At 36.9% G+C, this 15,091-nt stretch overlaps 1 protein-coding gene and 1 long non-coding RNA gene across 15 annotated transcripts in view; one reads left to right on the forward strand and one right to left on the reverse strand.

The window, feature by feature from the left end:
- The window catches only part of PEAK1 (pseudopodium enriched atypical kinase 1), a 292,413-nt gene that overhangs the window by 40,124 nt on the left and 237,198 nt on the right, over positions 1 to 15,091 (forward strand). For 10 of the 14 annotated variants that reach the window (XM_058427920.1, XM_058427915.1, XM_058427918.1 and 7 more), the window contains one exon: positions 14,951 to 15,013. The exons of 2 other annotated variants lie outside the window; for them this stretch is intronic. The gene's annotated coding sequence lies outside the window, so the exon portion shown is untranslated. Of the gene's footprint in view, positions 1 to 4,825; positions 4,910 to 14,950; positions 15,014 to 15,091 lie in introns of those variants that run through there. 2 more of the 14 variants (XM_058427923.1, XM_058427922.1) reach the window with 2 other exon arrangements.
- Positions 1 to 15,091, reverse strand: part of LOC131381226 (uncharacterized) — a 72,851-nt gene that overhangs the window by 6,377 nt on the left and 51,383 nt on the right. The window contains exon 4 of the long non-coding RNA XR_009209830.1: positions 12,177 to 12,286. This is a non-coding gene — a long non-coding RNA (uncharacterized LOC131381226). The remainder of the gene's footprint in view (positions 1 to 12,176; positions 12,287 to 15,091) is intronic.

Genomic DNA, 15,091 nt, shown 5'->3' on the forward strand with positions numbered 1-15,091 from the left:
TTCTGTAGTCCTTGCAATTTGGGAGGCTGAGGTAGGTGGATCACTTGAGCCCAGGAGTTCAAAACCAGCCTGGGCAATATAGTGAAACCCCATCTCTACACAAAGTACAAAAATTAACCGGGCATAGTGGTGCATGCCTGTGGTCCCAGCTACTTGGGAGGCTGAGGTGGGAGGATCACTTGAGCCTGGGAGGTCGAGGCTGCAGTGAGCTGTGATCATGCCACTGCATTCTAGGCTGGGTAGTAGAGTAAGAACCTGTCTCAAAAAATTCAAAAAACTGATTTTTTCATATATCTTTGACAGTGGACCATGTACATAATAAGCAGAAAGAGGAATAAAAAGGGATCTTGCCTTTAAAGATCAGTTATGTCCAGCCTTCCAAAACTGCACTGATCAGTACCACTAGAGTACTCAGAGAGTTGCTGTTTTTGCTGAAAGGGTGATTCTAATTATCTGGCAGATTTTCAGGTACACCAATGGCATGACTTAACCATCAGCCTGTATTATTACATAACCAGCCTGTATTATTGATTACCAGGGCAGGTCATGCTATTGACCGATTCTAGCTCCCAGGCCAGTATTGATTTGCTTTTGGTGGAAGAAAAGGAATGAAAATATTCTTGAAAATCAGTATGTCAAAGAATATAACAAAGACCAATGGAGCTAAAAAAACAAGACAAAACAAAGCTGAGTTTATTTATTTGCCAGGTAAGGAAATATAGTAAGGATTTTACATTTGCCAGATAAGGAAATATAGTAAAGAAATTTACTGAGTAATTGTTGAGGAAGAAAAGTCTGGATTTTAGTACTAGAAAAGAGCAGGGGTTAGGGTAGGGTTAGGGTAATTATCCAAATTAAGGATTGAAAGCCAGCATTTTGGATAGGATGGCATGAGTTCATAAATCTGTATATGATTTGTTGAAATAAGTCCCATTCTAGTGAAACGGCATTTAGTCTTGGTATCTTGTAGGCAAGTCCTGTTGTAAACGGAAAAGTTTCCTGTTACAAGAGTTTCTGGCCCCTTTTCTAAAGCTAATTAGATCTCTTATGAAGGTCCTGGACCTAACCAATCCTCTTAAGGGTCCCTATTGGTGCGGTCTAATGTTGGATGGGCCCTTGGGTTGGCAGTGAACAGTTCTTACTCTAGGTATACACTTCTAGAATATTTGCAGCAAACCCCTGAATCTGTATATATTGGATGTCGGGAACCCTAGCCTAGTATGTCCAGCTAGAAAATGGCTTCCCTCCACGTATACCATTCTTCCCAGAGAGTATAGAATTGTAAGTATGAGGGTGTTTGATAAGTATTATTTCTGTTACATTGTATTCCACTTAGGATTGTATATATTTCTAGATAGTTTCTTTAAAGACTTAAAGTCTCATTTTATTCTTCAATGAGCTCTTCAAAAGTGACTCACATTCTGTTACGACTTTTTAGTTCAATAGAGAATGCTAATTCAGGTTCCTCTTAGAAGGACTGCTAGATAATTTTGCTCCTTATGGGAAGGTCTTGCTGTGGACATCCCCAGATTTTTAGTTTCTATTTGAAATGTATGGTATTCAAATACTTTTATTTCATTGGAGAAAATGTATAACCTCAGATTTTCAGCACTATTTGTGGGTTGCCTTTTTCTTCTTTCTTGTTACCTAACTGAACACATTTATTACCAATATAACTCGTAATCCCACTGGAGAGGATTGCAGTGCTTTTAGGCAATCTCATTTCAGCAGATATAGCTCTTTAAAAACAAACCAGTTAAAGACAGTCTCAGCTGAACTACAGTTGTTTCTTGTAGACCAAGGAAATATGGGGGTGGCGAGCAAAATCCTTGGGCTTACACAGTCCATCTCAACAAACATGTTTGTGCTTGGCTAAGGGCATGCTGATTACTTCTTTTCTATAAGTGATATATGAATGAATCCAACACAATTCTTGGTAGCAGAGATTGAGGGCCTTTTTATAGTTTGACTCAGATTTTGTCTTCAGGATTATTTAATAACACTTCAAAGTTATTGTGATTTATTTGCTTTCCAGTTGAGTTTTTGACATGTCTATTTTCTGAAGCCAAAGAGATTTGACAATGTGATTTTTAAAAGGATTTATTTCAGCATATAAGTATGCAATGGTATTGACCTTCCAAAAACCACTAAGACATAAAATGTTATAAAGTTTTAGTATATAGTAGAGTTAAAAATGTGTTAGTATGTCAGCAAAGGGAAATACTTTATTTTCCAATACCTTTAAAATAGAACAAAAACTCTAATTAAATATAATTTGTAATATGTAAATAATACCTTCAAATAGCAAGATTCCTGGCAGTTAGACTATTGACTTCCGTACTCTGTAAGAAGCAATTTTTGAGGATCATTTCATTTAGCTTTTGCTTATGACTTCCACTGTCCATGTATGTCAAAGAGAGTGAGATGATCTTTCAGTAGTTTACTAAAGAAATGAGATGCTTCGTAAAATTGTTACGTTGTTGGCCTTTTTACAGGTGAAATAAGAATTACAAAATGCAAAAAAAAATGCAAAAAAAAGAATTACAAAATGCTTGCTTGCTTTATTTTTATGGGATATATATATGTATAATATTGTTATACAGAGTCAGTGCAGTCCTTAGAAACTTACAATTTTAGGAAATGTGATAGTCAGGCATAGTTTTCTTTTTAAACTCATGTGTAAAATAATAGCATATTCAAATGATAGACTAGTTGTTTGGTATGAAGAGGAGAGATCACTCTTGGTCTCAACTTGCCCAGTCTCATAGGCATTGTTGCACTAGAAGAAAATATACCACATGTAGTTTTTACATGTCCAAGCTCAGTAAGTTTTATTAGGTGAAGTAAAGGAGTTGGGCTCTAAGGTGATTTTTGAATCAGCAGGTGATATAGTAGATGAGATTCAGGAAGTTATTCCAGGCACTAACCAGGTAAGAGTTGTAAATACAGTTATGCATGGAATGACAAAGTTTTGGTCAATGAGGACCACATAAGAGTATAACATTGTTGGCCTGGCATGGTGGCTCATGCCTATAATCCCAGCACTTTGGGAGGCCAAAGTGGGCGGATCACCTGAGGTCAAGAGTTTGAGACTAGCCTGGCCAACATGGTAAAACCCCATCTCTACTAAAAATACAAAAATTAGCCAGGTGTGATGGTGCGCACCTGTAGTCCCAGCTACTTGGAAGGCTGAGGCAGGAGAATCGCTTGAACCTGGGAGGCGGAGGTTGCAGTGAGCTGGAGGTTGCAGTGAGCTGAGATTGTGCCATCGTACTCCAGTTTGGGCAACAGAGTGAGACTCCATCTCAAAAAAAAAAAAAAAAAAAAGTATATATAACATTGTATTTTTCCTATACCTTGTCTATGTTTATCTGTAATTGTGTTTTATTTTATTTTTGAGACAGAGTCTCACTCTGTTGCCCAGGCTGGAATGCAGTGGCTCAATCACTGCCCACTGCAGACTCCACCTTTCTGGCTTAAGCAATCCTCCCACCTCAGCCTCCTGAGCAGCTGGGACCACAGGCATGTGCTACCATGCCCAGCTAATTTTTAAAACATGTTTTAGAGATGGGGTCTCCTTATGTTGCCTAGGTTGGTCTCAAACAGGGCTCAAGTGATCCTCTCACCTTGGTCTCCCAAAGTGTTGGGATTACAAGCCTGAGCCACTGCCCCCAGCCCCTTATCTGTATTTAGATACACCAATACCATTGTTATTGCCTACAGTATTCAATATAGTAACGTGCTGTACAGGTTTGTAGTCTAGGAGCCATAGGCTATATTAAATAGCCTATGGGTATAGTAGGCTATACTATGTAGGTTTGTGTAAATACAGTCTATGATGTTTGCACAATGATCACCTAATGATGAATTTCTCAGAATGTATCCCTGTTGGTAAGAGATGTGTAACTGTAATACAGTTTTTGTTAAAGGCATGGTTTCTTTCAAATAAAAAAGTAGAAAATAGCTTACATAAAAAAGCCTTAAAAAATTCTTTTCAAATGGAACAATCTTTCTGAAGGGTGCCTGTGTTTTTAAAATGAGAATTATATTTGCACTATAAAATATCCTTATTGTGTCAGAGTTTCTGTATATCATAAACCACTCTTTAAATTTTTCATTATGCTGATTAAATAATAAATAATATTCAATTTAGAAAACCAGAAAAGTGTATCTTCTAAATATGCTATGGGATGTAGAGGGATTGAAAATGTTTCCAGAAAGAGGCTGTTTAGGACAAGGAAGGATATTATTTTGGATGTTAGACCTCCTCTTAGGAGACAGGTGATATTTCCTTAGCCACAATATGAGGAGGAGAATTCTGCCAGGGTAGGTATATTCTGAAGGACTGTTTTTAGTAAAGAACCTCAAGAGCAGGTACTTTTTTTTTTCCCCCTTAACCAACTTCCTGGGAAATATAGAGCAGGTAGTATTTATGTGAGAAGGAACTTGGAGAAAGATCAACTCTTCCCTTAATTTTCCTTTTTTCCCCCATTTTCACTTTTTAATCTTCATTTAGCTAAGTCATTAACTTGTTTGTTAAATGTTTGTTGTGTGCCTTTGTTAGGTATGTGGTAATTTTTTAATTCATGCTCATTTATTCAGAAGAGTTTCAAGTTGCCTGATTTTTTTAAATGAACTGTACATTTTCTTTTTTGTTATATGTGTTCACAAAAGTTGGAGAAAGGTTTTTTTAAATACATTCTGTTAATGAAACTCATTTATTTTTATTATTACGTTTATTTATTTATTTATTTATTTATGTATGTATGTATGTATGTATTTTTGAGATGGAGTCTTGCTCTGTCTCCCAGGCTGGAGTGCAGTGGCGTGATCTCAGCTCACTGGAAGCTCCACCTCCCGGGTTCCCGCCATTCTCCTGCCTCAGCCTCCCGAGTAGCTGGGACTACAGGTGTGTGCCACTGCCCCCGGCTAATTTTTTTGTATTTTTTAGTAGAGACGGGGTTTCACCGTGTTAGCCAGGATGGTCTCGATCTCCTGACCTCGTGATCTGGAGGATCTGGGAGGCCTCGGCCTCCCAAAGTACTGGGATTACAGGCGTGAGCCACCACGCCTGGTCTATTATTACATTTATTTTTAACTTATATCGGTCCCGATTGAATCCTTTTACTTGTGGATCTAAGTGCTTAATTTTTTGATCATTTGGAACAAAGTGAGGTTAATGAAAATAGAATTTTGTGATAGCTCTTAAGCCAACTGGCTACATCCTTGATTTCCCAAATCAGGGTCAGAACTATAATTACTAAATTATATTGTTTTCCTTAGATATTCAGATAGTCACATTCATTGGAATAGTAGATTGAAGCCTTAACTTCATCCATCTAGTACAGCTAATACACCATGGAACTTCAGTGCTACATTGGCTTACTTTAACTACATTGAGGCCATCTGGTCAGTTAGTGGGGTGTAGTGGCCAGCACAGAGGCCATTGGGTAGTCAACTATGAGTTTGAATCTTTGCCACTTACTAGCTGACTGTGGCGAGATTATTTTTAATATCAATTAATCATCAGTAAGGTAGGGATGATAGTATCTGCCAAGTTAGATGGTTGTGAAAATTAACAATTTAGGTAAAGCACCTTGCATTCTGCCTGGGATAGTATATGGGTGTTCAATAAATGGTAGATACTGTAACTATTACTTACATTTTCTTTGTATATATTTTCTGCTTAAATTCATGTTAGTGCTAATAACCAAAATAATTTACCTGATTGTTTTAATTTAAGATTAGTGAGACTTTAAAAGCTTTTCTTAAAGTTGAAATACATCATGGTCTTTAATTTTTCTCCTCTTTTCTAAGTTTTTACTTTAATACAAATACCAAAAAATCAGAATGGTTTTTCTTAATTTGTCCTTAGTAAACACATTATGCTTCGTGTTTGAGATTTTGTCACCTTGTAGAATTTTTCATTAATATAGTATATAGCACAGCAGGGTTTTGTTTTTGTTTTAAATTAAAGATTGATCTTAATGAGATAGTGTTGAAATTAGATAAGCTTCTCTTGCTATTTATCCCTTCCATCTTTATTTTTAACATTTTAATCATATGGCCCTCTGAAACTGCCTACAGCGTGAATAAAAGACAATTTTTCTACCAGAAAATTTTGAAGTATTAAAAAGTGATATTTAAAGTGTTTACCAGAAAGGAAGGCGCCTAAAAAGATTGTTATATCACCATTTATAAGTTCAAAATTCTTATTATTGAACCTACATATTCATCCTTCCTTCAGCTACACACTTGCTCCCCTATGGATGTTTTAAAGACTCTGTCACCACCTTAGCAATATTCTGAGTAACTTGATTTTAGTGTGATATATATTTTATTGATGACTTTCAAAATAATTATACATTATTGAACATTTAATTATTAAATTATAAAGATAACTTAAACTCTGATTTTACATTCTAGATACATTTCTGTGATTAGAAAATTCTCTCATGGTATTCTATTTATAATTAATATACCAAGTAAAACTAATTAGAAGTATCTGAAGCCCCTAGCAAAATCTCCAATTAGACATGCCATTTATAATTAACTGACTCTTCTCATTCTTGCCTTTTCCTTTCCATTTGAATTAATCACTGTGCTCTTCCTTTAGTGATACTTGTGTTCCTATCCAAGACACTGATTAGAGTTTAATGATCACTGTTTGTGGTATGTTATGGAGACTTACTTTATAGAAACTTTGCTTTTAAACTTTATTTAAAAACATTAAAAATACTTGAATTATATTCTCTATAAAGTATCACATTGAAGATTTTTTTGCACATTATCAAGATAAGCATTTATTTTATCAAATGCTGAAGGCAAACACAGAGAATAGACAGACTTGACCATTTTCCTCTCTAGTACTTTAGTATCTGGATTTTTCTTGCCAGTCTGATCACTAATCATTGTCTGCATAGTTTTGACAGCATGCCTGTTGACCCTGGGCCATTGATAGACCTGGTATGTCTTCATTTATTATTTTGCCAAAGAATTAGAAGCCTGATAAGCTAGGCAGTGTCCTGTGCTTTGGCTAGGAAGACGCAGGAGTGATATTTAAAGTATTTACCAGTAAGTACAAAATAGGCACCAACCAGTTAAGATGGCTGTAGCACTGGATCAGGGTCTTGAAGAACCCCTTCATCCTTTATGCTGTGTCAGGCTTTCTTGTTTTACCTGCTGGGTTGTAGTGGTGGTGGGGAGATTAGGCCATCAGTAGGCACCTTAGGACTGGTGGAGTTTGAGGCAGTGACACTTTACCAGACTATGTTACAGAAGTATTTCAGTACTTAAGTACAACCCTTCAGGCTCTGTTGGTTTGTACCAGTTCAATATTAGTTCTGCCAAGAGGTGTTCAGTCATTGCCCGTAGAGAGCTTACTGTTCTCTAACCATAACAGACAGTTATAATATAGTTTGAGAGTTACTTATGTAAGTATATAAAATGTGCATAGGGGAAGATTGCATGCATTTTTTTTGGGAAAACCAGGGAAGACTTCCATAATGAGTAGAAACTTGCCAGACAGGTTTAAGGAGGAGATTCTAAATAAGCAAAGGGGAAAATAACAATTTCAAAGGCATAGGGGCATAAGAGAGCATAGTGGATTCAGAGATCAACACTTAGGAGCAGGAGAGGGTGAAGTTTTTCTCTGACACTTGCTTTTTAAATTGGATAAATACATATTAAGATCACATTTATAGTTTCAAAATTGCTCCATTTTTGATAGATGTATTAGTTCATTCTTGCACTGCTATAAAGAAATACCTGGACTGGGTAATTTATAAAGAAAAGAGGTTTAATTGGCTCATGGTTCCTCAGGTTGTATAGGAAGCTGTCCATCTGCTAGGGTTCTGGGGAGGCCTCAGGAAACTTACAATCATGGCGGAAGGCCAAGGGAAGCAGGCATAAAGAGAGAGAGAGAGAGGAGGAAGGTGCTACACACTTTTAAACAACCAGATCTTGTGAGAACTCTATCATGAGAATAGTACTAGGGGGATGGTGCTAAACCATTAGAAACTGCCCCCATGATCCAATCACCTCCCACCAGGCCCCACCTCCAACATTGGGGATTACAGTCTGACACGAGATTTGGGCAGGGACACAGATCCAAACCATATCAGTTGAGAACTGCTAGCCTGTCTGATACTTAGGTTCTTCAACTGTATCTAAACTATTTTAGATACAGGGAAAGGTAGAATAGGAATTTGTTATAGTTCAGGGCTATACTAAACATTCATAGAGCAAGAGTGCAATTAAACCCTTGCTTCTGATTCATTGAGAGGCTTCTAATGAGCAAACACAGATTCAAACAGATTGAGGATGGTAGTTTTTTTAATGACATAAAACTGCTGCCCATGAGGCTTTTTGGCTGACATCATGAAACTAATTTTGCTTAATGGCTATGGAGGCCTACAAATTCAAATATGCAGAAAATGCAGTAAATTGCTGGCCTGTCAGATTCTTGTTGCCTGTCATCTTTTATCTGAATGGCAGCTTTTGTATCCAGATTGTCAGGAGCAAGTATGTGGACCCCTTTAAGGTTATATCTGTACATGCTTGAATAATTCAATTCAGAGCCTTCTAAATATAGCAAATCGACAGCAGTGGAGCAATGCATCTTCTTATACTTGTGTAATTAGGGAAACATCTGTTGGATATCTCTTCTCATATCAGAACTCTTGAAATAAGTCCAGGCTTTCATAGTAGTGTAAGTTCTGCTTTTATTGCCAGAGTTGATGCCTTATATCTTTGAAATATAGTGAAGTCATGGAGAGCAGAGAAAACGTTTTCTCTATGACTGTTCAACTCAATGAGTGATTTTAAAGCACCCATTATGTGCTAGGAATTATGTGAAATACAAAGATGAATAAGTGGCTGTTTTCTGTTTTGTTTTTAGTTTTATTTATTTTTTTGGAACAGAGTCTTGCTCTGTCTCCCGGGCTGGAGTGCAGTGGCATGATCTCAGGTCACTGCAACCTCCACCTCCTTCAAGCGATTCTCCTGTCTCAGCTTCCCGAGTAGCTGCAATTACAGGTGTGTGCCACTGTGCCTGGCTAATTTTTGTATTTTTAGTAGAGACAGCGTTTCATCATGTTGGCCAGGCTGGTCTTGAACTGTGGACCTCAAGTGGTCCTCCTGCCTTGGCCTCCCAAAGTGCTAGGATTGCAGGCGTGAGCCACTGCCCCCAGCTTCTGTTAATCAAATTATATGGTTTCCTCCCTCAAGCCGTATTTAGAAAAAAATGTCATGATGATGGTGGTGGTGGTGGTGGTGGTATGTGTGTAGTGTTACAACAAAGGCTACAATAAAGATCTGAGTTACATGTGAATAGATTATTTGCTTCAAAGATGGTTTTGAAGTAATTGTTTTAAGTTTTTTGATGGCTTCACTTTTACAACACTTTCAATTAATGTTCTTATCTTCTCTCTACTTTCTATTATACTGCATAATTAAAGGAAGGAATATTTTCAGTGAAATATATCTTATGTTCCAATATTATTAATTCAACAGGTATTTAGGTAGCATCCGCTAGGCCCTAGGTTTGGAGTGAACCAGAATGTGAAAGGTTGCAATCCATAGAATAAAATTACTTAGTAAAAAGGAAACCAAAATAATGAAGTTTTTAATTTCAGCCCTTTTGGTTTGATTAATGGTATGAAAATAATGTAATTCAGCCTTAAAGTCACAAAATTTATATTTGATTTTGTAGATGTGTTGGATCTTTTCTTTCTTTCTTTCTTTCTTTCTTTCTTTCTTTCTTTCTTTCTTTTCTTTTCTTTTCTTTTCTTTTCTTTTCTTTTCTTTTCTTTTCTTTCTTTCTTGACGGAGTCTTGCTCTGTTGCCAGGCTGGAGTGCAGTGGCGCGATCTCAGCTCACTGCAACCTCCGCCTCCTGGGTTCAAGCGATTCTCCTGCCTCAGCCTCCTGAGTGGCTGGGACTACAGGCGTGGGCCACCACACCTGATTAATTTTTTGTATTTTAGTAGAGATGGGATTTCACCATTTTGGCCAGGATGGTCTCTATCTCCTGACCTCATTATCCACCTGCTTCAGCCTCCCAAAGTGTTGAGATTACAGGCATGAGTCACCGTGCCTGGCTCGATATGTTGGATTTTTATGTTCACAAAAGTTATCTGAAGACATATGCAGAAATAGACTGTCTACATTGAATTTTGATTACCTGATTAGCATATTAAATCTGTGGGTTTTGGTAACATTCAAAATTATGAGTAGGCAAGGGACTTTAGAAATTGAGGGCATTCTCTGTGTCATCACTTTGTTAGAGGCAAATCTAGGGAAACCAAAAGATGAGAAGCACTACTATAAGAAATTATCCATTTTGTACCTTTGCTCATTTCCACTGCCTAGAATGTCCCTTTTTCTTCTCTGCTCTTTTTCATATCTTACTCAAAGACTTTTCCAAGGTGGTACCTAAACATTTTCCCCTGAGGTGACATTTTGCATGTTGGAATTTTATAACATTTTATTTATTCCAACTTTCAAGATTTTAAAAATTTTTTTGTGTGTACCTGAGCTATGTTTCCTATTGGATTATAAGCTTTCCAAAGGTATCATGGATGTCAAATTGGGCCATGAAGGATGGAAGGAATTTGGATAGGTGGAGAAAGGAAGTCATGTCCATAGGAGAGAAACCACGTAGACCAAGGTCCATAGGACAAAACAGATGCTTTTTCAGGAATGCTAGTAGATTAATATGCTTGGTTTAGAGAATATGTAAGTAGAGTAGAGGGAGATGAAGTGGGGAGATGAAGTGGGGAGAATAGGAAATGATCTTTGATGCTGAATTAGTAAAATATGGAGGTCATCAGCACTTCACTTTTAGTTAATTAGTTGTGTGTAGGAAAGGCTCAGTGGAGAGTTGGAGGAGAGTGTTGGGTTTGTGCTATCTTTCTAAGTGCTATGAAAACTTCCTGGTGTCTGAGTCTATTTGTCTTTACTATCTGTACCGTGATTCACATACAAATATTTTCTGTGTTGTATCCTTAATGTCCAAGACTATTTTACTCATCTTTACTAGCTGTAACCTGATTAGCACACATTGTTTTAGTACTTCTTAATGGTTATTAGTATAAATAGTGCATTTTATTTGTATTTTATTGTAAATTATGAAGTTTTATACTTTTTGAATACAACATGTAGGTGCAAATGTCAAACTTGAGAAAGCAACATATTGTATAGTTATAATTAAACATAGTGATTTAATTTCAGTGATCACCGGTTTAAAATCATTTCTGGATTAGATTCTTCTATATGTGTTCTTTCTCTTTTGCTTCATGTGTATTCCCTATAATGGAGTAGTTATCTCAGATTTTTCCATATGAGAAGTTAGTGCATATAGTCCCCTGCATATAGTCATAATCCCTTGTCCCCGGTATCTTGAATTGCTACACTCACTGCTGAACACGAAACAAATATTTTCTCACTATATTTTTACTTGTTGATTACAATTTGTTAATGATATGTATCCACTATTTCTATTTGATTAATCAAACACTTCTTCCTCTTTGCTTAATGCTTTGTCTTCACTGTCATACTTATTGCTTTCTATGTTTCACTTATATTTGTCTACAATTTCTTAGAGTTTTAAACTCTCAAGCAGTTTTTATAGTGGTAAAACTTTTAACTCTTTTTTTTTTTTTTATTTGGAGATGGCATCTTGCTTTGTCGCCCAGGCTGGAGTACAGTGGCGTGATCTCAGCTCACTACAACCTCCGCCTCCTGGGTTCAAGCGATTCCCCCACCTCAGCCTCCCTAGTAGCTAGGATTACAGGCACTTGCCATCATGCCCAGCTATTTTTTTTGTATTTTTGTAGAGATGGGGTTCCATAATGTTGGCCAGGCTGGTCTGGAACTCCTGACCTCAGGTGATCCGCCCGCCTTGGCCTGGTAAATTGCTGGGATTACAGGCATGAGCCACCACGCCTGGCCCAAAACTTTTAATTTTTTAAGTAAATAAGTGCTCAAAACTCATAACATTTTTAAATGATTAGTTATCAATACAGATTCTTATAAACACATTCACACATTAGAATACATTCTAAATATATGTTATATATTACATATTAAACACTGTAGAAAATTTTAGCTTATTTTCAGGAAGACTAGGTAAACAGATAATCAGGAATCCAAACAGTTTTTATAGTCACAACTTACCTGTCATTTGCCAATGTAAAGATTATAAACAGATGTGATTTACAGATGATAGTTGATGCTTCCACATTCACTGGCAATGGTGATCACTTGAAAGGCCCATCTAGCTGAACCTTGGAGAAACATACACAAGCTTGGAGGTATCCCTCTACCACTTAGAGTGCTGTTTGTACATGGAGGCATGTAATAAATACCGAATGAATAAATTATTAAAACCTCAAGCTTATTCTAGGCTTAAGCTCTGGTTCGCAATAAAATACCACCAAATAAACATAAAAATATGTACTTACTTAGAGCATTTTGAAAGTATATAACTTAAGGAAAAATTAAAACTACCTATGTAATATTTATGCAAATCAAAGGACTATTAACATTGTATGTATTTGTAGCTGCTTCTATGCAAATTTATATATTACACATTTCAGATTATCCAACAGATGAGCATTTTCCTATCATTAAGCATTTTTATTTTACTTTTAAAATCCACTTTAGTAAAATTATTTATGTGCAGTACAGTTTGAGGGGTTTTGACTAATGTGTATATCCTGTTGACAACTGCCATAATCAAGATATAGAACATTTTAATCACTCTTAAAAGCTTCTCTTAAGCCCCTTTGCAGTCAATTCTTTCATACAACCTTTGGTTCCTACAATAACTTACCTACTTTCTGCCAGTGGAGATTAGTTAGTTTTACCTGTTCTAGAATCATATACATGAAAAAATTGAGTAGACAGTACAGAGAGTTCCTATGTATGCCCTTTACACAGTTTCCTCTGTTAGTCATTAAGCATCTTTGATAAGCAGTTTTAATGATTGCTTAATATTCTAACTTATTTAGCAAATCATTTGTACCTTTAGTTTGCTTCTAGCTCTTTTTTGAGATGGAGTCTCACCCGGTCGCCAGGCTGGAGTACAGTGGCGCGATCTCGGTCCACTGCAATCTCTGCCTCCTGGGTTCAAGCGATTCCCCTGCCTCAGCCTCCTGAGTAGATGGGATTACAGGTGCACACCACCACACCCGGCTAATTTTTTGTATTTTAGTAGAGACGGGGTTTCACCATGTTGGCCAGGATGGTCTCCATCTCCTGACCTCATGATCCACCCGCCTTGGCCTCCCAAAGTGCTGGGATTCCAGAAAGATTTTACCAATTGCTGGGCGTGTGGATCATGCCTGTTATCCCAGCACTTTGGGAGGCTGAGGCATGTGGATTGCTTGAGCCCAGTAGTTCAAGACCAGTCTGGGTGGACAACATGGCAAAACCCCAACTCTACAAAAAATACAAAAATTAGCAGGGCTTGGTGGTGGGCACTTGTGTAGTCCCAGCTACTCAGGATGCTGAGGTGGAAGGATCACTCGAGCCTGGGAGGTCTAGGTTGCAGTGAGCTGTGGTCACGCCACTGTACTCCAGCCTAGGTGACAGAGCAAGATCCTGTCTCAAAAAAACCCAAAAAACAAAAACAAATTTAACAATTTAAATTCCTATGAATAGTGTACAAAAATGCCTGTTATATTACATTATTATTATATATTATTATATTACATTATCACTTGTAGCTGTCAGTATAGCCTAGATTGTGCTGTAGTAACAAACAGTCCTAAAAATCTCAGTTGCATAATACAACAAAGTTTATTTCTTGCTCATGTTACATGTCTAATACATGTCAGCAGGGTTGTTTTTTTCTCTTCAGAGACATTTAGTGAACTCCATAATGACTGTAGTAGCTAGGAGGTCTGTAAATTGTGTAGTTGGTCTTAAAGCTTACACTTAGAAATGTGTAACGTCACATCTATGTACATTTCAGTGGCTAAAGCAAGTCATGTTTCTACACCTAAGTTGAAAGAGGGCAGTGAGGTGCAATCTTACCATGAGTCTGGTAAGGAGAAGAACTGGAAGGGTGCCAATGACTATAATCTTATTTTTAAAATAATTATAATTTCATTGATCAAAGATGATATCTCATTTTAATTTTATTTTCTTTGCTAATGTAGAGAACATTTTTTCCATTTTTCATACTTATTAGACATTGGTTTTATTTAATTTACTTATTTGCTTAGGTTTTATAAACATGTGCTATTGATTTACTTTTACATTTCCAGATTTTTAAATTCTGTATTTTCTATGAGGATGGAAAGTCCTAATATAGGGAGTGCAAACTTTAGAAAATACTTTCTTTTGAAGAATTGAGTTGATGAAGGAGATTGATTTTTTTCTCCTGTTTATGTAGTACGTTTTGATATCTTTTTTTTTTTTTTTGAGATGGAGTCTTGCTCTATCGGCCATGCTGCAGTGCAGTGGCATGACCTTATGACCTTGGTTCACTGCAACCTCCGCCTCCCAGGTTCAAGCGATTCTCCTGCCTCAGCCTCCCTAGTAGCTGGGACTACAGGCACACACCACCATGTCTGGCTAATTTTTTTGTATTTTTAGTAGAGACAGCGTTTCGCCACATTGGCCAGGTTGCTCTCAAACACCTGACCTCAGGTGACCCATCCACCTCGGCCTCCCAAAGTGCTGAGATTACAGGCGTGAGCCACCGTGCCCGGCCTGTTTTGATATACTTTTGATTTCAAGAAATACCAACATTAATCAAAGGCAATAGAAAGTCCAGGAGAATTTGTTAATTCTTGACATTCTATAGATATCTAAAGAACAGCTTGAACATAAAAATTTAGGGGGTAAATGATCAAGTTAGGGTTCTATTGAAATAATTAAATTCCATACTCAGATTCAACCATATTGACCATGTCTTTTTCTGTTTGTTTTTTACAATTCAGGTATCGGCCCAAACTGGAACTTATGCTGTAGACATTTCTTTGTGGTTTATCTAAAAACCAAAGGTGAGATAATTTATGAATGCATTTGCCTTTTAATATATATTTTATAATGAGAAAGAATTGTTTCTGAAAAAATTTAAG

The sequence above is a fragment of the Hylobates moloch genome, unplaced genomic scaffold (assembly GCF_009828535.3).
Source record: "Hylobates moloch isolate HMO894 unplaced genomic scaffold, HMol_V3 SCAFFOLD_14, whole genome shotgun sequence".
NCBI lineage: Eukaryota > Metazoa > Chordata > Mammalia > Primates > Hylobatidae > Hylobates > Hylobates moloch.